This window comes from Erpetoichthys calabaricus, chromosome 17 (assembly GCF_900747795.2).
Source record: "Erpetoichthys calabaricus chromosome 17, fErpCal1.3, whole genome shotgun sequence".
Classification (NCBI taxonomy): Eukaryota; Metazoa; Chordata; class Cladistia; order Polypteriformes; family Polypteridae; genus Erpetoichthys; species Erpetoichthys calabaricus.
This window is the reverse complement of record NC_041410.2, coordinates 27,038,374-27,060,060: the sequence shown is the minus strand read 5'-3', so window position 1 is coordinate 27,060,060 and position 21,687 is coordinate 27,038,374. Positions and strand designations below refer to the sequence as shown.

Here is a 21,687-nt window from a genome sequence, read left to right as displayed (position 1 = left end):
ATTATAAACCCTATTTGTTATTATACTGGAGGGGATCCTTACCTATTCCACACATTAAAATTCAAGCCTTACATTCCATTTTATTAGTTATGAATGTCAATGCTAGTTTACTTAAGGGACTGTTGGGTAGCTACTTGGGGATATACCAGTACTTTAAAGCTGCTGTTACCGTTAGTATTTACTAGGGATGCACGATAATATCGGATTTATATTTGTATCGGCAGATAATGGGTTAAAATAATTTTATCGGCATCGGACCGATGACTAAATTGGACCGATAATTCGAATCGATATTGATGACGCATTCACTGTGTTCCGGATGTGCCGGACGTTTAGGAGACGCTGGGCTACTGTGCGAAAATGTCTGCGGTGTTGAAGTTTTTCAAAGTGAGTGAGAGTGACATAAAATATGCCATTTGCAACACTTGTTTGACTAATGTTTTGCGTGGAGGGACCAAAGTGCGAAATTTCAATACCACCAACTTAATTACACACTTGAAGACACGCCATCCCGACAAATATACAGAATTCCTCAGAGCAAGAGGAGAATCCTGCGCCACCGCGCACAAAATCAAAAACTGCCGTTAATCAACGTGTTGATCAGTTACTTGAAAAATCAAAGAAATTTGATAAAGACAACCCTAAAGCTAAAACAATTACTGCAAAGGTGATGGAATTTATTGCTCTGGACGATCAGCCATTTTCTGTTGTCGAAGATACAGGATTTCGAAGGCTGCTTGAGTATCTCGAGCCCCGTTACCAGATACCCAGTCGCCGTTATTTTTCGGACATAGCGCTTCCAGAGTTGCATAAAATTGTGGAAAGTCATGTGCACACACTCCTTGCTGAAGATGTCACAGCCATAAGCTTTACCACTGATATATGGACATCTGATATGAGTGCTATTAGTATGCTTAGTTTAACTGCTCAGTGGATCGACCGCAAGTTTGAATTGCAGAAAGCAATCTTGCACGCCCAAGAATGCTCCGGATCACACACGGGTGCTGCACTCTCTGTAGCTTTTAAAAATGTTTGAAACATGGAAAATACCCAAAGAGAATGTTCATGTAGTATTACGAGACAATGCACGCAACATTGTAAAGGCTATGGAGGAATGCGGGATCCCAAGTCTGCCATGTATGGCTCATACTTTACAGCTTGCCGTGAACGATGGCGTACTATCCCAGCGCAGTGTCTCTGATACAATAGCGATCGGCAGAACAATAGTCGGTCACTTTAAGCATTCACAATTAGCCAACTCGCGTCTCAAAACTATACAAACTGAACTTGGTATGCAGCCGAAAATGCTTCAGCAAGATGTTTCGACTAGATGGAGCAGCACATTCTATATGCTGCAAAGCTTGCTGGAGCTGAAAAGAGTCCTTGGGGCTTATGCCTCCGATTTTGAGTTACCTGCAACTCTAACGCCTAATCAGTGGGGTTTGATCGAGAACATAATCACACTCCTTGCTCCATTTGAACAACTGACAAAAGAAATTTGCCAGTCTGAAGCCTTGGCTTCTAACGTTATTCCCTCAATTAATGCCTTAAAACGACTGTTTACTAAAAGTGCTCATACTGACTTCGGAGTCAAAACCAGTAAAAGCGCTCTCTTGGAGGCTGTAAACAATCGTTTCATTGAGATTTACAAAGAATCCCTGTACTGTGTTGCCACTATTGTAGACCCGAGATACAAAGACCGCTATTTCGATGCAGATGTAAAATCACTGGCATTCAAAATGTTGCAAGCTCAGGTGGAACTTGCATCGAACGAAATGCAGACGACTGAATCACAGATAGATGGTCCACAAAAGAAAAGGGCCAAGAGAAATGACGAAGTGGCTTGCACGCTCTTCGAAATGTACAACGAAATTCTTGAAGAGAACACATTGATGCCTCGGGAAAACAGCCAGATGACAACAGAGGTGAGTTAAAAAAAAAGGCTCTGTGGAGATCTTTACAACATTGTTTTAAGTAAATAACATGGGCTGTCGGATATAATATCACTATTCTAACATAATTCGAATGTATACAAAATCTTGGAAGGCAAGAAAGAAAAACGGCAATCGAATGTAAAAAGAGCGGTTGTTGGTTTTACCTCGCACTAACTTTGGCTTCATGTTACTTAAGACGTGCTGGACACTTTTGTGGGATTTTACAGATCTGTTTTTGCACGTAAGTTTTTAGGATCAGTCTATGCGTATTTCTAAATTGTTAACCCATATTGTTATTAGTCATTAGTTAAACGGTCGGCATCTTCTGTGTTAAACACAACCATTTTAAAGATTGCTAGTTTTCATCAAGCGACTGAGCCAACTATAGCCTATGCTTCTTTGCTTCATATTGTTGTTCGGTGTGTGTTAACTAAATAGTTTCATAAATAAACAAACTCGTTTTACATTTTTTTGTTACTTTGAAAAATGCTGTCTACTAATAATTGATTATAATACTTTATTGAGGTCTTTTAAGTATTTTGTGTAACATTTAATACACTTGTTTCATTTGTAAAACACTTAAAGGGTCACAATGCTTCAGTTTATTTACTGTAAAAAATAGACAAAGGGATATAAGGTCCTCTGGCCTCTAGGAAAAAAAGAAAAAAAATGACTGCATTTACTTTGTTTGAGCAATCATTGACAATTTTGTTTGTTTTTCTTTTGAACGTTGTCTTTAGAAAGTGCCAGTGCGGTTTGTGTCTTACTTCTCTTTGCGTTGCTTTTTGTGGGACAGCCAATCACATTCATGGAAGACACTGTTTTCAACTGAGTCTCTTAAGCAATAATGAGCAACTTGTAAGCAGATCATGATCATGCCCAATGCGTCGATCGTGTTGCATTCAAAAAAAAATTTTTTTTAAACGTTAGTCTATCATATATCCTCCCTATGGCATCTGCCACTTGATTGACATACAGGGCGGCCAGTCTGAGATCTCTTTTCTTCTAACACACTAGTCATCCCGCACTCACGATCAAACGCGCGAGCTACTGCAAAACTCCGGCTGTTGATCTAGTTAGCCTTCCAATTTATATCGACTAAAGAAGGGATTTTTTAAAAAAAAAATTTGTTTGGGCAGGGTATGGGCTGGATGTGGAATTGGAAGAGGATTTTTTACTCACAATGTCACAATCGAAGTGCGTTTGTCTGATATGTCAATCTATCATTGCTATTCCAAACAAGGAAAATGTGGAAAGGCACTTTCGGACTGTTCATAAAAACTACGAAACTGACTTCCTTCCGAAAAGCGATCCGAGAAAGAGAAAGGAGAGGGAACTAAAATCGCCGTTAATCGGACAGCCGTCATTTTTCACATTCAGCTGAAGTCTGAGGCTCATGGACAGTTTTGGAACTTACTCACAGAGAAAAAGTTCCCAAAAATGAGGAAATGTGCTGCCTCCTTGACTGCATTATTCGGCTCTACTTATTTATGCGAGTCAGCCTTTTCCCATGTGAAGATTATTAAATCCAAGTACTGTAGTGACCATAAATGTATTGAATTGTTATTGTGCCATAAGGGTTATTCAGTTATGCAAGGTACGACAACATATATTTTATGTATAATGTATACTCAGTATATATATATATATATATATATATATATATATATAATTTTTAATGTAGGTAGATCATTTCGATCTGGTCATTTTAAAAGTAGCTCGCAAGCCGAAAAAGTGTGGACACCCCTGATCTACAGTGAAAAGCAAAAATATTAATAATAAAATGTTTCAAAAAACAGCAAATACAATACAGACATGCATTCAATTCAAATGCCATATACTTTTTTTTATTGTAAGGATTCTAATCTTAATCTGACAGCCCTGGTAAAAGCCAAAATGCAGATCTATCTTTTAGATATGAAAGATGACACAGAATATAATATTGTATATGTATGCATGCTACTTGGCAGGTGCAGGGATTTCTTTCTGAAGCACCAATCCCGAGGAATGAAAATCCACTGAAATATTGGAACAACAACTGGAGTCGGTTTCCTACCATTGCCAAAGTAGCACGCAAGTTCCTGTCAGCCCCATGTACTAGCGTGGATAGCGAGAGATTATTCAGTTTGGCTTCTAATGTGATCAACGAAAAGAGAAACAGAATTTCCTGTGGCAAGGCAGAGATGCTCTTGTTCGTTAAGAAAAACCTCCCCATCATGCTTAAAAAATAGAAAAGAATGATAAGCCTCCAGAAAAAAAAAGTTACTTATTTCTTTACTGTTGTACGCTTTTCTGATTTTTAAAATTATAGATTGGTTAGATTTATTCCATCAAAAAAGAAAGAAAAAATGTTACGTGGTAAACTATTTAATACTGCAGACTGTAAAACAAAGGATCAGATTGCCAGTCAAATGTAATTGAGCAGAAGCCATTTTAATGATTGTAAATAATCTGCAAAAGTTGTTATTCTTAAGTTGTATTGCTTATTTCATTGTAATTGTACATTTTACCATTTTTTTTCAGTTTTCATTTTTTCGATTATTGTTGAATTTGTTGTATTTGTTCCATCAAAAAGAAAGAGAAAAGTTATTTAAAGCAAAAACCTGTAGAACTGTTACCCATATAACCAACAGGTAGCCAGCTAAATGTGGCAGATATCATTTGTTTTTAATGATTGAATGTGGTGTGCAAAATTGTTATACAAATAAATGTTCACTTTGTCTGTAATTCTTGTCCAGACAGATCAAGTCTAATTTTTCTCTGTATCTTATAAATATGTATATCGGCATCAGTATCGGCATCGGCAGATAAGTACATAGACATTATCGGATATCGGCATCGGCCCAAAATTCCCATATCGGTGCATCCCTAGTATTTACTGTGTATATTTTATATTGCACTACAGAAAAGGCACAACATTGTTCAATAAATGGAAGTACTTTAATAAAAAGTAATCAAATCAGATTTGTTTTTGTCGTGGTATCAAGTATCAGAAGTTTTCACTGATATTGCGACATCATTAAACACATCACAATACATTTTACTTAAACTAGAAAAGCAAGTTTGAAAATTGAGGCGTGGATGGATCAGATTTTGGATATTTTGGAGAACTTCCATTTACATTTAATTCTAGCAGTGATGGTGCACAAATATTTATTGTATATGAAAAAATGACAATGGCACCCAGAAGCGGTGGTCTGTTCTGCATGAAAACCAACATGGGAGGTCAGTGTGGCCAGATACGATTATATGTTCGTATTTCCATATCACACGCACCTGCCGGTTGTGGCTTGTACTTTGGATTTACCATTAAAAGGGGAGAGCTGGACTTGAGCAGATCATGGTGGCCTCAGGAAATTTCTAATGCTGCAGCAACACACATAGTGCATGAACACCATGTTTCAAAGTTGCCCAAACAAGTAAAAGAATTTGAATAGGTTCTGACTTTGAATCCTTGCAAGACTTGCTAGTAGGCCCAGCATTATTATTTTTCATTCAATTCCGTGTATTTTGTATAGTGCTCTTCATTAAGTGGAGGCACAGTGTGCTGTGACAAGTTCTCAAGTAAAATGTAAATATAAATTCAAACAATGTGTTTATGCATGGTAACTTACAAAGGATACAGCGTCATTATTTACATACCTTTTTTTGTATAAAGTATACATGGATTAAACTGCTTACTCAAGGTTACACAAAGAGACAAGGGCACGAATGGAACCTGTAACCTTGTGCTTCAAGGTCCATTTTCTGGGACACAAAACCACACTGCCTCCCAGCAAATGGGAAAGACAGATCATGTCTAAAAAACAGCTGCAGAATTGCTTATTGACCTGAAAGGCCTGGAATATCATAACCGTGGAAAACTGACATTGCATAGCAAAAGACTTCATTTCTTAGTACATATTGCATGAAGAAGCTTTTGACTCGACCTTCCAATGCAGCCGGGATATTAATATTTGTATTTAAAACACTAATTAAAACTCCAACCTGACAGCAAAAAATGAGGACCTTACTCAAGATTCTCTCTCTCTATTATAATATATTCATTCTGATTCTATATATATTCATATATATATTTATATAAATAAACGAATTTCTGTCTGCATGTCCGAACAAAAAGTGAAAACCACTGCACCTATTTCTACAAAACTTTTCAATTATTTCAGATATACTGTAGCTTAGAATACAGGCTAATAAATATCTAGGAAAAAAATAAAAAACGGTGGCAACCTCACTAAAAGCCACCATTGTCACTGCATCTTTTCACCTCAATATCTCCAGGGCATCACATGATATTGGTGTGATAATTTACTTCAAAATATTTAGAAATGATTACATAACAAAGCAAAGTCCATTTCAGTTTTTTGTCCTAATCACAATAATTATTGATGATCTTTATATATAATAAGCTACCTTGGCTGTCTGTTTCTCTGTCCAGGATTTTAAAATCACCTGTAGCTTGCAAACCGTTTGACCTATTGACCTGAAATTTGGTACACATATACTAATTGAAGTTTACTATCCACTATCAGGGTGATGATTGACCTCCAAGGTTATTCCTCTTATTTTATTTTATTGTAGAATCAACTCTCTGTAGTGGCCAGCAGGGCGGCGCATACATACAGGCGCCATTCTCATCCCTACCACCTTCGCAGTCACTTCCCCTACCTCTTTATATCTGAAATCAATCTTGAGGAAACTTAAGTGAAAAATTAAAGAAAACGTAATTGCAACACAAACACTGACTTAGTTTTATCGTGAAAAGATGCCGACAAAAGAAGAGAAGCAGCGGGCCGCTAGGGTTGAGAAAAGAAGAGCTGCTCAGGAAGCAGCAAGCGCATCAATCTCTGAGCAAACAAATGCCAAACAGAGACAGAGAAAGAGGATGAAAACAATTGTGCAGTGCGCCGTTAGTAGTTTTTAAATATTTAAGCATGTTCAAAATTGAACAGATTTTTACATTTGAAGCTTAACTCTTTAACAGACAATCATATCAAAAATCCACTCCCTCTTTTCTGAATGCTCATTTAGGACCTTTTTTGTTGGTCATAATTCATTTTTTCTTTAGGGCAAATAAGTGAGCAAATGATCTTTTTGTGATGAGATCTGTGCTTGAGTCGCAGTAACAGAAGCCTTTTTAAATGGTGGGAATAGTTGGGATGAGGTAGAGAGTTGTACACACACTTCATGGGCATTCGCCAGGACTGCTGCTCAGGGAGGAGAAAAAAAGTGTGTGCCGCTCGACCCTCATGTGTCTCTCAGTGTTTGAGTTATACATTATGACTGTGGTGCATTCTATGCACTCTTAACATTTCAATATTATTACAGTATTACGGAACTATTAAGAGAATTATTATTATTGTTCTATGAATTATTCTTTGTTGCAAATCTACTATTTCACTAATCTTTTAAGTGTCAGATCCGATTCTTTTATTTATTTTACACATAACACACATTTTATCATTCTTATGGACGACGCCAGGTGGAACAGCTAGTCTTTTACACAACAAATAACTTGCTGGAACATTCTGGCTAAAGAAGGAAAAATGGGCTTATAGAAAATTGTGTCATTTATAAGGCTGATTTTGTAAACGATGGGGTATTTTGTCCTGACAGCTTTGTAGTGTGTTTTGGGCTGGCATCAATACGAAACATTGTTTTCTATGAAGCTGTCCTCCATCCATCCATTTTCCCACCAGTTTAACCAGTCCAAGGTTTCATGGAGCCAGTGTCTAACTAAGGAGCATCAGACATGAAGCAGGAAATTAGAGAATGCTCAAGCACACACCCATGAATACTCTTACAGTACCCATTCGAGAGATGTCAGTTAACCTAACCTGTACACCTTTGGAATGTACGTGGAAAATTCATCCAGACTTTGGGCAATGCCACGTACAGTTTGTGGAAAAGAAAAATGATGGCATTTTCAACACAAGACTCTGCGACAATAATGAAATGAGCTGTTCTGTGTGTTCAACTGCAAAGAAAACTTACAAATCAGTGTTTCAAAACTTTCAGACTGACTCGACCATACATGCTTTTGACTCATACAGTATGTGAAATGCTCACATCTTGAGATTCTCCAGTATATGTGCAAATGAAGAGGTGTCTGTCATATCTTCTTGCAAAATAATTTGCTTTTGTGAAACTCTGCTGTTTTTAAAAGAAGTCTGCTTGTCCCATTCACTTCATATGTGGTAACCTTTCATACCAGAAACTCTGTTTCTTGTTCACCCTTTTGTGAATCATACAGCGGCAATCATACTTTACAGAGATGCAAGTGCTCAGACTATACTTTATTCCAATGATATTTTTCTTCTACTAAGAATAGAGAAGTTCTCATTCTGTATCAGATCATATATATATTTTATTGCCACTTGTATGTCAAGTTAGGATAATAAAATAGTTTAATTGCTGAACCTTATCTGTATGAGCTAGAATATGCTGAGGAGGAGCTGCAATATATTGAAGAAAACCAAAAAAAAATAAAAATTTGGATAAATAAAAGAACAATGTACAACATAAAGCCATAGACAAAAGACAATTGGTTGTGTGCATACGAAAATAATGTCTACCAAGAATGACTGCCTTTGCAGCTTACTGCAGATTTACTGTTACTGCTTGTAGAAAACTTGGGTTGGGGGGTTGGGGGGATGAAAACTCCCCCAGTTGTGTTAATGATGGGGGTGATTTTCCTGCCATCAGTCTAGGAGCTATGGCGATACTGTATTTTGCATTTTGTGAAATTAAATTGGCTAAAGGAACTGAAGCCTGAAGGTTTCTTGATCTTGTTGGCATTTGATTAGCACAGATGCCTCTCTACTCCCATCTAAGTACAACAAGGCAGTTTTAAAGATTACTAAAATTTACCTTACACCAGGCAAACACTATGTGACTGAACTTTTTGGTCAGAGCCTGCCTCACACTGGCCAATCACAAAATATATATAACAGTAGAAAAATATATTCAAAACATAAGCCCTCTGACACACAAAGGGTTTTGGGAATCTGAAACAAACCAGAGAGTTGCACAGATAACGACTGTCACTTACTCCTTACCAGGCCACAAGAAACCATTGTCCACCCTCACTTCAATGGATGACCAAGCAGAATCCCAGTCCACTGTTAAGCATCCGTTCATACAAAGACAGTCTTATCAAGCCAATTTAAAGCCATCAAATTAACATCACATCTTTGGTCATATAAGCAAAAAGCCATCCACAAAACCCTCCAAATCCAATACAAGGTGAAGGGAGGCTGAATCCTGCTCTGGACAAGATGTCATTCCAACAGAGAAACCACACACACAATTCAGAATTCTCAGTTAATTTAACATTCATCTTTGGGGTGTAGAATTTAAAAAGTATCTAGAGAAAAAAACAAGTCTGGTATATCTGCAGTTCAGAGCCTCCACTCTGGAGCTCCAAGTACATGGAGTTGACTTAATGGACAGTCGTCATTATTGAGTCTGATAATCCTCCCACAGTCCTAATCTTAACTATCATGTAACCGGGTGGAGCTCTGCAGCCAGCCTTCTGGCACCCACTGGAGTCCTCTAAACTTATTTGGAGCTCCAGTGTAGAGGCTCTGGGCTACACATACAAATACCTGGAAAGACCTGGCATAAACACAGGAAGAACATGGAAGCCCCAAAAAGACAAAAAAACAGTACATGATTTGAATTTGCACATTTATACAAATTGACACAAAATTGGAGTTCCCAATATTGTGTGATCTGTAAAAAAAATTAAACTAATCAGGTTAAGTAACAAGAAAAAAAGTTTTCTTCTTTGTCTGTGACTAAAAGAAATGTGTAGTACTTTCCGACAAAGGTTGTGCAGTGGCACTGTATTGCAATAAGGAGGCTAGGGTTCACGTCTTGTGTCCATTCTGCATGGTGTTTGAAGGTTCTCTTCTTATCCTTGTGGGTTTCCTCTGGGTGTTTCCATTTAGGTGACCTGGCAACACTAAATTATTGCCTCAGTGTGTGTGTCTGTGCATTCATCTTGCGAAGTACTGGCATCCTGTCCATGAATTGTTTCCTCCTTGTGCCCAATGCTTGCTCCAGTTTCACTGTAATCCCACTCAGAATATTCCAGGTTTGGAAAATTAATGAATTAATGAATGAATGGATGTATAAAACTCTGACAAAATATATATACAGTACTACATGACTAAAACCAACATCAGGATACTTGGGCTAAAACTAAACCTAAACCAAAACACGTGTGACAAAAAGCACGTGCTTCTCTGGCTAGCATCTCCATTAATATGATAAATATTAATGGACTAACTAGTATATTACTTGTAAAGGTTTATCTCTTGCAATTTGCTTTTATTGACTTTGCACTGTATGTTATAGCTGAAGCACAGACAAATTGGTCCTGGTGGGCCACAGTCATTGCAGAGATTTGTTCCAACCCAAGTTCTTGATGAGAAGCCATATATTGCTGATGAATCGCTTACTGCAAATGTATGCCTCATTTTAGTGGTCTCTCTTGTTAAGACTCCCCACCCTTTTTATTCTAATCATAAACAGCTGCATCCACTGCTTTTAATTGCACCATATTTGCGAGAAGATGCAAACAACAGGAACCAGTAGTTATTTGATTTGTTTCCATTAACACGTTTGTGTATTCATTATGTACAATCTTGCTCAATAGAATAATTGTAAAGAAACCAAAGAGAGAAAGGTGAAGGACTGAGAATAACTAATCTGCTTCAGGCTGCAAATTATTTGAATTATTTCTTTTGAAAGGAAAAAAAAACTACAAGAATGACAATTCTAGCAAGCCATAAATTTTAATAAGATGGTACTGGCGGTGATGAATTTATGATTAAGCAATCAACTATTTTCAGCCAGCATGGCCCGCCAGGTCGACGTGTGAATTTCCTCTTGGGGGTATTAAGAAAGAACTATTGAAGCACCCTCTATCTATTATGAGATATCTGGTTAATCCCCATCTCTGCGTTAAATCAGTCACAATTCTCAGCGGACTATTTCTTCAAGCATAGTCTTCAGCGCGGACCAAGCGATTACCTTTTCACATCAAACTCTCTTTGATCACCATACTACTTACTGTCGCACAGCCACAAAGAAAAAAAATACTTTTATTGTTTAAATAATGAAAATAAAGGTTTTGACAAGAAAGCGAGCCGGTAAACTAAATAGACTCAGAACCGCATTTTAGCAGTACGCACTTATGTAAACAAATCAGCGCACCTAAAAGGCGCGTCACCCACAAGCTAGCGCAGCGAGTGCTCGCCCGATCCAGGAGGAGGGACGCGGGTTGAGATGCCCACCGAAAGAGCGAGCGCTACATTCGGGAAGCCGTTGCCAGTCTGCCACACTGAATATGAAACGTTACATATACCTAAAGCTAAATCCGTACTCGAAACACAAAAAGGTACTTTTTTTAAAAGTTAAAATTTGTTGCAAGCAATATTCTTAAATGCCCTACATTGCATTTGATGCGGACCCACTTTACGTAGTATATAGTATAAAGTCATAATCGTGAGTCACTGGGTGACACGCTTAATTTTATTTTTTATTTCATTATCAAATACGGATTTATCATCTACCTGCCTTTCCGTGGATGTTTACTTGAACAGGTTAGCAAAGCTGTGCAAATACGTGCCTAGCAACTGTTTGCTGTGGCTGCTTGAAAGGTACATTAGCAGGCGAACTTGAGGCAGGCTAAGTACGGCGCTTTACATAAAGTGCGCAGAGTCTTCAAGAAGTTAAAAATGTTACCATTTTCGTCATTTAGACGCCTCTTTATGAAACCATTATTTATAACACAAGAGATCAACGAAATGATCTAATAATCACAATCAGGAACTATTAATAAAGAATCGGTATTTTTTAGATTACAAGAAAATTGGTTCTAACAATTAAAGAGCCATTCAAAAGTAATTGCACAATTTGGCTATATCAAGGTTGTTCCGACTTTTAAGGAATTTAAGAGAGAAGGAATGAAATTAGTTATTATTAAACAGCCATCCAACTCTCTTAAGGTTGCGTAAAGGCACTACCTCCTCAGACAGACGAAGAACCTTAAAGCAGAGAGGTGGGGTTGCCAGCCGGTAACAAGCACGCTCATCTCCTCTATATTATCACTAAAAGTTCGGTTTTAGAAGACACGCCGGGTGATCTTGATATTTCATACTCGCCTGGCAAACTATCCTGAAAGGATGTAAACACACAGGAGACTAATCCCCAGTGAAGCCACTCGCAGACGGTCCCAATTCCCCAGTGGGGATGTGGCTGTAGATTCGCACGGCGCCAATGAAAAGCACAGTTAGCTCAAGTCAAAATCGGGGTAGACGCCCAGTCAGAAAGCTAACTAGTCCCACTTTAGAAGGGCACAACAGATGTAGTAAGTGACATTTGGAGGGACTTTCAATGTCAGATAATGTAAACGTTTGAATTAAAAACGACATGGGGTGTTTCTCGCAAATCACACACGAGGTCTCATAAGCAGGCCTGGAACGGCCAAAAAAAAATAAGATGGGTGTCTACGGTACATCGCACGTTATCTCCATGGGTAGTAGTAACGCTCCAAACGTAACCTCCAGGAGTAATCTGTGTGTACCATACAAACATACAATGCTAATATCAGCATTTATAGGAAAAAGAAAACTAAAATATACCAGAAACAACTTTTACTACTACAAAGTCAGTTAAAAAAATAAAAGAGCGCTTACGTGCAACCAGGAAACGACCTTCTTTGTCCGCGGGATAGCCTGTTTGTTCAGTCAAATGCCAACACCCTTTGTGCAAACGAGTAACAGGTTGGTTTGCTCAATCGACAGCAAAATGTGATAGGAGCCAATTGTTCTGTCTGCGAGAGAGGAGGAGGGACGGAGTGAAGTGCGGCGCGACTGTATACTCGAGCGCAGCGCCACGGGAGCTCAGCGACGACTCGCATCCGCGGGACAGGGAATTAGGAAATGACTCACGCGATGCCTTTTGGAGGAGTGAGGACAAATGTAGGCAGGAACAACCGAGAATCCGCCTAAAGTGTAAACCTTTCACCCTTGAAAGATCTGTCATCTTTAAAGCTGCGCAGGATGCCTCTAAGCTATTCTCACTTTCCGCACGCCATGTCTTGGATCAAAAAAAGAAACACATAACATGTACGAAATAGTATAGTAGTATGAAGTTCTACTTATACATTGTTAATTGAATTTAATGACAGAATAAAATACAAGAATTACTTATATTTGGGGAAATCAACCTATGCTTTTAGTTAGTTGGATACATTACTTTACAATCCACCTATTTGAGAAACTGCTCTCCAGAACTGCAGACTAGTATAGTGGTATAAAGTTATACCTATTGCAGAGTTAATTATATTTAAATGTAAAACAAAATACAAGAATTACTTTTATTTAGGAAGATTAAACTGTGGTGCTTTTAGTTAGTTGCATACATTACATTACAACAAACCTTTCTGAGAAACTGCTATCTGGAACAAGGTTTTAGAATACTATTTTGAGAAATTAACACATCCATATAGTTGTTTTGATGCTATTATGTGGGGTATGGCTTTAATCTCTGCAGCATTCAAACAATGTGCACAAAAACTGAAGGCATCTTGCTTGGTTAACTTTTCAAGAATACCTGAAAACATGTAAGATGCAGCTCATAATATGTTGTAAAGTTTGAAGTCAGCTAATGAAACTTAGGTGTTGACTTAGCATATTACTACAGCATATTTATTTGCGGGCGGCACGGTGGCGCAGTGGTAGCGCTGCTGCCTCGCAGTTAGGAGACCCGGGTTCGCTTCCCGGGTCCTCCCTGCGTGGAGTTTGCATGTTCTCCCCGTGTCTGCGTGGGTTTCCTCCGGGCGCTCCGGTTTCCTCCCACAGTCCAAAGACATGCAGGTTAGGTGGATTGGTGATTCTAAATTGGCCTAGTGTGTGCTTGGTGTGTTTGTGTGTGTCCTGTGGTGGGTTGGCACCCTGCCTAGGATTGGTTCCCTGCCTTGTGCCCTGTGTTGGCTGAGATTGGCTCCAGCAGACCCCCGTGACCCTGTATTCGGATTCTGCGGGTTGGACAATGGATGGATATTTATTTGCTTCTTATATTTTGATTTTTACATTTTGTACCGGACCTGTACAAAAGATATATCGACAATTGTGTCGGTACTGTTCTTGCTCCAGTAGCTAGCTACAATAATTCATTGAAAATTTTACTAGTTTCTAGTATCTGTCCAGTTTACAGTCAGCATTTCCACCACAACACATCTATTTTGAGATATCAGTCTTTCCATCATCTTTCCAAGATTTAAAGCCTCTTGTCTATTACAAGGCAACTGGCTCACACAGTTACCTTTTCTACAGCTCCTGCCATTCCTGGCATAATAATAACTCTCCACCACTTTCACAGCTCTTCTGATGAAGTTAACTTCTATAATGAAGCTCTCCGGATAAGGATACCCTTCTCATATTGTGGACAGGGCCCTCAATCAAGCCAGGAATAGACCTTGTAACATCCGCTCTAAGAGGAACTCTAATAATGAAACCTGCATCCCGGTGGTCCTCCCATTCCACCCTAACACTCTGTGTCTCCCACAGGTCATCAAACACAATTTCCCAATTTTGCAAATTGATCATTTCAGAGGAACCCATTTTCCCTAGTCCTCGTCCATCCTTGATCTCTTTCCATCGACTGCCTTACCTACACCAAATTCTCGTCTGCAGCTCACTTCATAGAGGAGAGTCACATCCTCACTGGGCACTTTGAGCTGTAACAGGAGCTGCTGTGTTACCTGCAAATTTGTCACCATCGATACCCTTGTATCTGGTCCCTTTGGTAAATTTAATATTAAACAACAGGCCTTTTGCCAGCCTAAAAATCTTATTTGCTGCATTTCGTGTAGAACGTCCCCAGCTATCTACATAGGTGAGACATGGAGACAGCTACAGGCTGTTTCAGGGAGCACATTAAGATTAAAGACCTTGCCAAGCCTATTGTAGATCACTTCACATCATTTGATTATAGCCACACTGATCTCTCCATTTCTGTTGTTTTACAGGGTTTCAGACATACTTTTCAAAGAAAGACAGAAGACGCTAAACTCATTCTCAGCCTGGGATTACATATCTCTCCAAGTCTTAATGACTAACTTTTTTAATTTCTCCCTTCATCTTGTCTAATGGCTGCTTCTTTCACTTAATCTTACCTTTTTTCCTTTCATCTTCCCTGGCTTTCTTTCCACCTTCACCACCTATTTATGTTACATGTTGTTTTCTTTTCAGTTGCTGATGCAGGCTGTATAGCCAAAATAGTATGTGTTTAACCTTCTTTCCTTTTTCAGCCTGAAAATAAAGTTTAACCTTTTTTTCCTAAATATATTTTGATGCCCTACAATCAAGGCCAGATTAAGACCACCATAGGCTCCAGGGTCTCCCATACTTCACTATCCCCAGCAGGCAGACGCATATACTCACAAAATATGAAAATCACGTATGCCAATAAATCATGTACAGGCCCTGAAGTAGAAGAAAAACCTCCAAAACTTTATATCAGGTCGACTTCACTTTCCTTTGCTGTTCATTAGTGCATTACAACAAATGAAACAAATTGATGGGTCAACATTATATTTGTTAGAAATTAACTTTCTCCTGATAGTTAGAGAATATTAATTAAACATTTTCACAAGCTCTATGCTACCTTGTGACAAAAAAATGATATGGAACTGAACAGTTTGGCTTTGCATATTTGCACAAAATAAAATAAAAGACCATTTATGGATTCCTTTGATTGAGTTTAGCATTGTTTAGAGCATCTAATCTCCTGCAGTGGTCTCGTTGACTTCCACAGTATTGTTCATATCTCAGTTAGTGTTTTAGGACTGCTAGATATAAGCTGTAAACGTCAGGTATACTTTACAAGAAAATAGTGTGCTTTGTTTCTATCTGTTGAATTTTTAATTTCACAGCATACCAGGCTCTCTTTTGAATAACCATCCATTTTGTCTTTTTCTGCACAGCAACACATCAATATATGATCTCATAAAAATGACCTATTAGACGCTTGCTCTTATTGTGCCCCATCCACTCACATTTTTATTTAGGTTTGATTGGATGGGTTTATAAGTGTGGAGTGAGGAACACTCTTCAAAATACTGGCACTTTACTGGGTTCTGTTGTTCTTTGCTGAACAGTTATATGACAAAGGGTTCTTTGGTTATGAATTTGGTTCTTTAGGCTTTGTAAAAGCTCCTAATTAGTTGACAACACAGAAATCTTTAATGTATGGTAGGCTATCTAGCAGGATGCAACAAATCATAAGAACATAAGAAATTTGTCAAATGAGAAGAGACAATTCAGTCCATCGTGCCAGTTTGTTTAGCTAAGTGCTAAGTAGTCCCAGATCAATCTGAATTTAGCTTGTGTTATGGTATAGGGCAAGAGTTCTTTTAAGATCATGAGCACAGTGGCATTTTACAAATCTATTATCATCTGTTTATGGTTATTTATGGAACCTGTTACCAATTTAAATACTTGAAAGTTCTTTCTGGAATCTTCACGTGATGGTTCTTTTTGGAAACAAAAATGGTTCCCCTATGACAGGGGTGGGCAAAGTCATTCCTGGAGGGCCACAGTGGCCGCAGGTTTTTGTTCCAACCCAGTTGCTTAATTAGAAAACAATCCTTGCCGATAATTACATTTCATGGCTTGTTAGTGCTTTAACTCTGCTATGTCAAGTCATTCTCATATCCTAGATTTTTTTTTCCATTCTAAGGATATCATCCAAATACTTTGAAGTGTAAAACAGATGGGTAATTCTCAATCCTTCACTTTTATCTCTTCTCTTTCCTTCCAAGTATTTAATTAAACCAAATAGTGCACCATAAATACACACAGGTGTAAAGGGTAACAAGCAAAATCGATAACTACTGGTTTCTTTTGTCATTTGCATCTTATTGCTAATAAGGAGCAATTAAAAACAGAGAATGCAGCTGTTTAAGACTTAAATAAGCAATAAGGGTTCAAAATCTTAATGAGGGAGATAACTAAAATGAAGCAGAAGTGTTTCTTGAGCAATAAGTGCTTCTTATTAAGCAATTGGGTTGGAACAAAAACCTGCAGCCATTGCGGCCCTCCAGGAATGACTTTGCCCACCCCTGCCCTATGATATCTCTCTGAAGAGTCACTCTGGCAATCTTTATTTTTAAGAATGTAGATCTGTGTGCCAGAACACAGGTTATTGTGAGTGCCCGTCAGTAAAAACATAAACCTTTCCTTTACTGAGCATTTTTTTCTCACATATGCTTTTGTGAGCAGGACCCCAGGGTGCACACCCAAGTCACCCTAATGGTAGATCCAGCCATGCTTACAGTTCCACCTTCCAGATTCCTACTCTTAACTAGGCCTGTGCCTGTTCAAAGTTTCCTGTGCTTTTTGAGTTTTGTGAACACCGCACCCTGTCACTGGGCACCATTCACTACAATTGTGTCACTATTTCTACAATGTCAGCACTGGCAGGATAAGAAACACTGAGTCAGTAGCGGGGATTAAATGGGCAGCTGTGTTGTTCACAGTCCCACATGTCAGCCACTGGACCACACAGCTATTGGTAAATAATCAGATGCATTTTAAGCAAATAAGAACAATAAAAAAGGATTTATTGTTTTATAGATCAAGAGCATAACTCAAAATAGTAAAATGTGTAAAGCAATGGATTGCTGATTCAGTCCCTGCTAATGACTCACATCGCAAAGCTATGTAACTCATTTAAACTGACAAAGCACACAGTGTGGACTGATGAAAAGAACTGATAGATAGATAGATAGATAGATAGATAGATAGATAGATAGATAGATAGATAGATAGATAGATAGATAGATAGATAGATAGATAGATAGATAGATAGATAGATAGATTTTATTGTACTTTAAAAGGAAAAGCTGAACAAAATAAGATGGTGTTATGTAAAATAAACTTGACTTTGTTGAAGTGGATCATTCCTGTATATACTGTATAATGATCTGTTATCAAACCAATGAAACCCATTGAGGGTTAGCTGTGCCAAAACATGTTCAAGCAGCACTGAGTTCAAGACAAGAAGCAATCCTGACCAGGGTGCCAGTCGACTGCACCACATCCACCCACATGCACTAACCCACTCATATTGGGCTAACTTAAAGTCACCAGTTCATTTGCTGATGTGTAAAGAAAACCCACAGATACTCAGGAAGAATGTGCAAAGATTAGATTAGATCGGACCTTTATTGTCACACACACTGTGAGAGCAGAGTGAAATTCTTCTCCAAAGGTTGTTGGGGTGGGGGTGAGAGAGTGCAGGGAGATATCTGCATGCAGAAAGAAGATGTTTGAATAAATAAATACAAAAAAATGGCCTTATGTCCATAGTGCAAAACAGAACTGTACAGACATATAGATCGCACAACATTTAAAAAAGTAGAAAAAAAAAAGTGCAGGTAGCAACAACAACAACAACATTTATTTATATAGCACATTTTCATACAAAAAGTAGCTCAAAGTGCTTTACATAATGAAGAAAAAAAGAATAAAAGACAAAAAAGAAATTAAAATAAGACAACCTTAGTTAACATAATAAGGAGTAAGGTCCGATGGCCAGGGTGGACAGAAAAAACAAAAAAAAAACTCCAGAAAGCTGGAGAAAAAAATAAAATCTGTAGGGGTTCCAGGCCACGAGACCGCCCAGTCCCCTTTGGGCATTCTACCTAACATAAATGAAATAGTCCTCTTTGTAGTTAGGGTTCTCACGGAGTCACTTGATGCTGATGGTTATACAGACTTCTGGCTTTTAATCCATCCATCATTGTTGGAACATCATGGTGCTTTGGGTAGATGGTGGTGGCACAAGCCACCACCAATAGGACACCGGAAAAGGAAACAGAAGAGAGAGTAGGGGTTAGTACAAATTTTGAATGAATAGTTATTATAATGAATTGGATATACAGAGTGTCAGGATTAAATTACAGTGAAGTTATGAGAAGGCCATGTTAAAGTAATGTGTTTTCAGTAGTTTTTTAAGTGCTCCACTGTATTAGCCTGGCGAATTCCTACTGGCAGGCTATTCCAGATTTTAGGTGCATAACAGCAGAAGGCCGCCTCACCACTTCTTTTAAGTTTTGCTCTTGGAATTCTAAGGAGACACTCAGTTGAGGATCTGAGGTTGCGATTTGGAATATAAGGTGTCAGACATTCCGATATATAAGACGGGGCGAGAGCAGTAACTTGATGTTAAACAGCAGGTAGTTACAGTTCATGGCAGGTAAGATCAGGTATCTGAATGTTCAATGACCTTATGGCCTGAGGGAAAAAACTGTCCCTAAAACGGAGGGAGGCTCTGGTGGCATTTACTAGCAGGCAGAAGTGAAAACAGGGGGTGAGGGCTGGAAGGCTGGCATCTGAGATGTATACATTCAATCCTTTTTTTTATTACCACGCTTCTTTTAACTTCACCTGTTTGTTGTCTGGTGCAAATCTTGTAATCAATATTTAACCCACTTCCTTTTGTCCAAATGAATTGACATTTTGCACACTTACTCACTTCTGATGACAATACATGAATCAATAATCAGTTTCACTAATTGATCAATTAATCCATGTTAATTAAGAAATGAAAATTTCATATGAAGAATAGCTCAAGATTTCACCAATAGATGGAGCTAGTAACAGACAGAAATATTAAAGGAAGTATTAAAATATTGATTACAAAATTATACTAAAACAAACCCAAGACTAAAAAATAATATATATATAAAAATACTTTTGCTAAGATTTTATTGATTGATGAAAGGCATCCACGCTTTTATTTTACGAGTGATCTATGAGAGACTTATTTTTTACTTTTTAGTACACTTTTTAACTTAATATAAGAGTGGTTTCTAAAAAATATTTTTATATATATATATATTATTTTAGATATTGGGTGGAGTAGATGGTATGAAACTGTAAAAGGTCAGCTCCAATGATTTTAGAAGCAGTATGGACAGTCTTGTGGAGGAGCTGGCAGTCTTGGTAAGTCAGATTACCAGACCACAAAGTGATGCATCCGGTCAGGAAACTTTTAATAGTGCAGCGGTAGACATTCACAAGGATTTTGATTCCCACCTCAAAGACCATACACACACAAATTAGGCACTTAAGGGAACTGATGCTGGAAGACCACAAGCACAACACCGGGTTATGCATTCATTTAAGATTGAAAGTCAAGACTTCTAAGGAAATATCATTGTAGTGTGAAAAACATAGGTGGTTTCCACATTTTCTTTTTTTACAGTGTGATGTAAGCACAGGTCATATAATAATAGTACATTTAAAAAGTGTATTATTATTATTTGGGCTATGCTTAATTCAAATAATTTAACCACAAAGCCTTCTGATAGACACGGAGTGACTTCAGTGTCTTTGTAGCTGCCACCTTCTTGACAGTTTCCACTCTTATAAAAAAAAATAAAAACTCTGCAGAAAAGTCGTGGAGCTCAGGTAATGCTGTCTTCTCTTGCTCACTCTCCTTTGCTTTGTTCCAGGTGGTTTACCTTTTTACATGTTAGAATTTGTCACAGCAAGTCATGCTTGTGATTTAATAAAAAGTGTTCTTTTATATATACAGCTAAGTTGAAACAAGAACTACAGGACGCTATAACCCGGAGTATCCTACTTCATCAAACAGGAGTGTGTCTGAGTTTAGAAATGTGCGTGTTAACCATTTTTACATCAGCCCTTCTCTCACTCCTCTGGCCATGGAATGTTGTGACCTTTCCTGATTTTGCTTTTTGTGTGCTAACCCAGATAACCCTGTACTAAAACACATTGTCTACCTGGTCCAGAATTTCTCTTCTGTTTGCACTTAGCCAGGGGTCGTGTTTGGGGGAGGCTAAAAAAAATAAATTCACACTGAAATGTAAACATTTGCATCCTTTAATCTTCAGATGCTTAGCAGCAGTGCCTTTTATATTTGCCGTTGCTAAGGATTTGAGTCCCCAACAGCTGAGCATTAAGAGACACTTACTGGATAGGAGGTCATGTTTGTTTTTTGGCATACAACTTTAATTAAGCTTTACAAATAATTTTTTTCTCTGAGCAAGTCTATACCATACTGCTTCAGATTTCAGAAGAGAGCAAAGTTGGAAAATGATGAACTGAATCTCCATTTCTGATGCAGAAGCTGCAAGATTTGTAAAACACAAGAGTTAACTGACCAGCAATCTCTCAATTTTATTTTCTATAAATTATCTCCTAAACTTTAAAACTACTCAGTACAGTGTTGTTGTATTCTGAACGCTTCTAGAAACTGCTCAAAGGCTTCTTCTTTATCCCAAGGATATTTTAGCATGTCTTCTAAATTCAGGTCACACCATCTTCAGCTTCTCATTCCTTTCTTCACACCCTGCATGAATAACTGAATGAAAATGCTTTACCAAAGACACATTGTCTTAACTTCCAAGTTACTTTCAAAGGCTTAAGAATTTAGCTTACAGAATAAAGCGCCATTTCAAGTCATTATTTGGACTGAACTGCTGTATAAGGCTCTAAACATGGATGAGTGGCTGGGGGTGTGATGGACTAGCATTCTTTCCAGGGTTGGATTCTGCTTTATCCCAGTGCTGTTGAGATAGGCACCTGCTGTCTGAAGCAATGAAATGAAGGGAAGAAAGGGTGGGTGGCAAATTACATTTTTAGAAGGGCCTCAGGATTTAATGCTGGAATATATTTTCCAGCTTTGTCTTTTTGTGATGCAAGGGCAC

General features: G+C 38.2%; 1 protein-coding gene across 1 annotated transcript in view; it reads right to left on the bottom strand.

Moving 5' to 3' along the window:
• Positions 1 to 12,898, bottom strand: part of LOC114667379 (FXYD domain-containing ion transport regulator 3-like) — a 49,303-nt gene extending 36,405 nt beyond the window's left edge. Inside the window, exon 1 of the mRNA XM_028822656.2 lies at positions 12,641 to 12,898. The gene's annotated coding sequence lies outside the window, so the exon portion shown is untranslated. The remainder of the gene's footprint in view (positions 1 to 12,640) is intronic.
• Between the last annotated feature and the right edge of the window lie 8,789 nt (positions 12,899 to 21,687).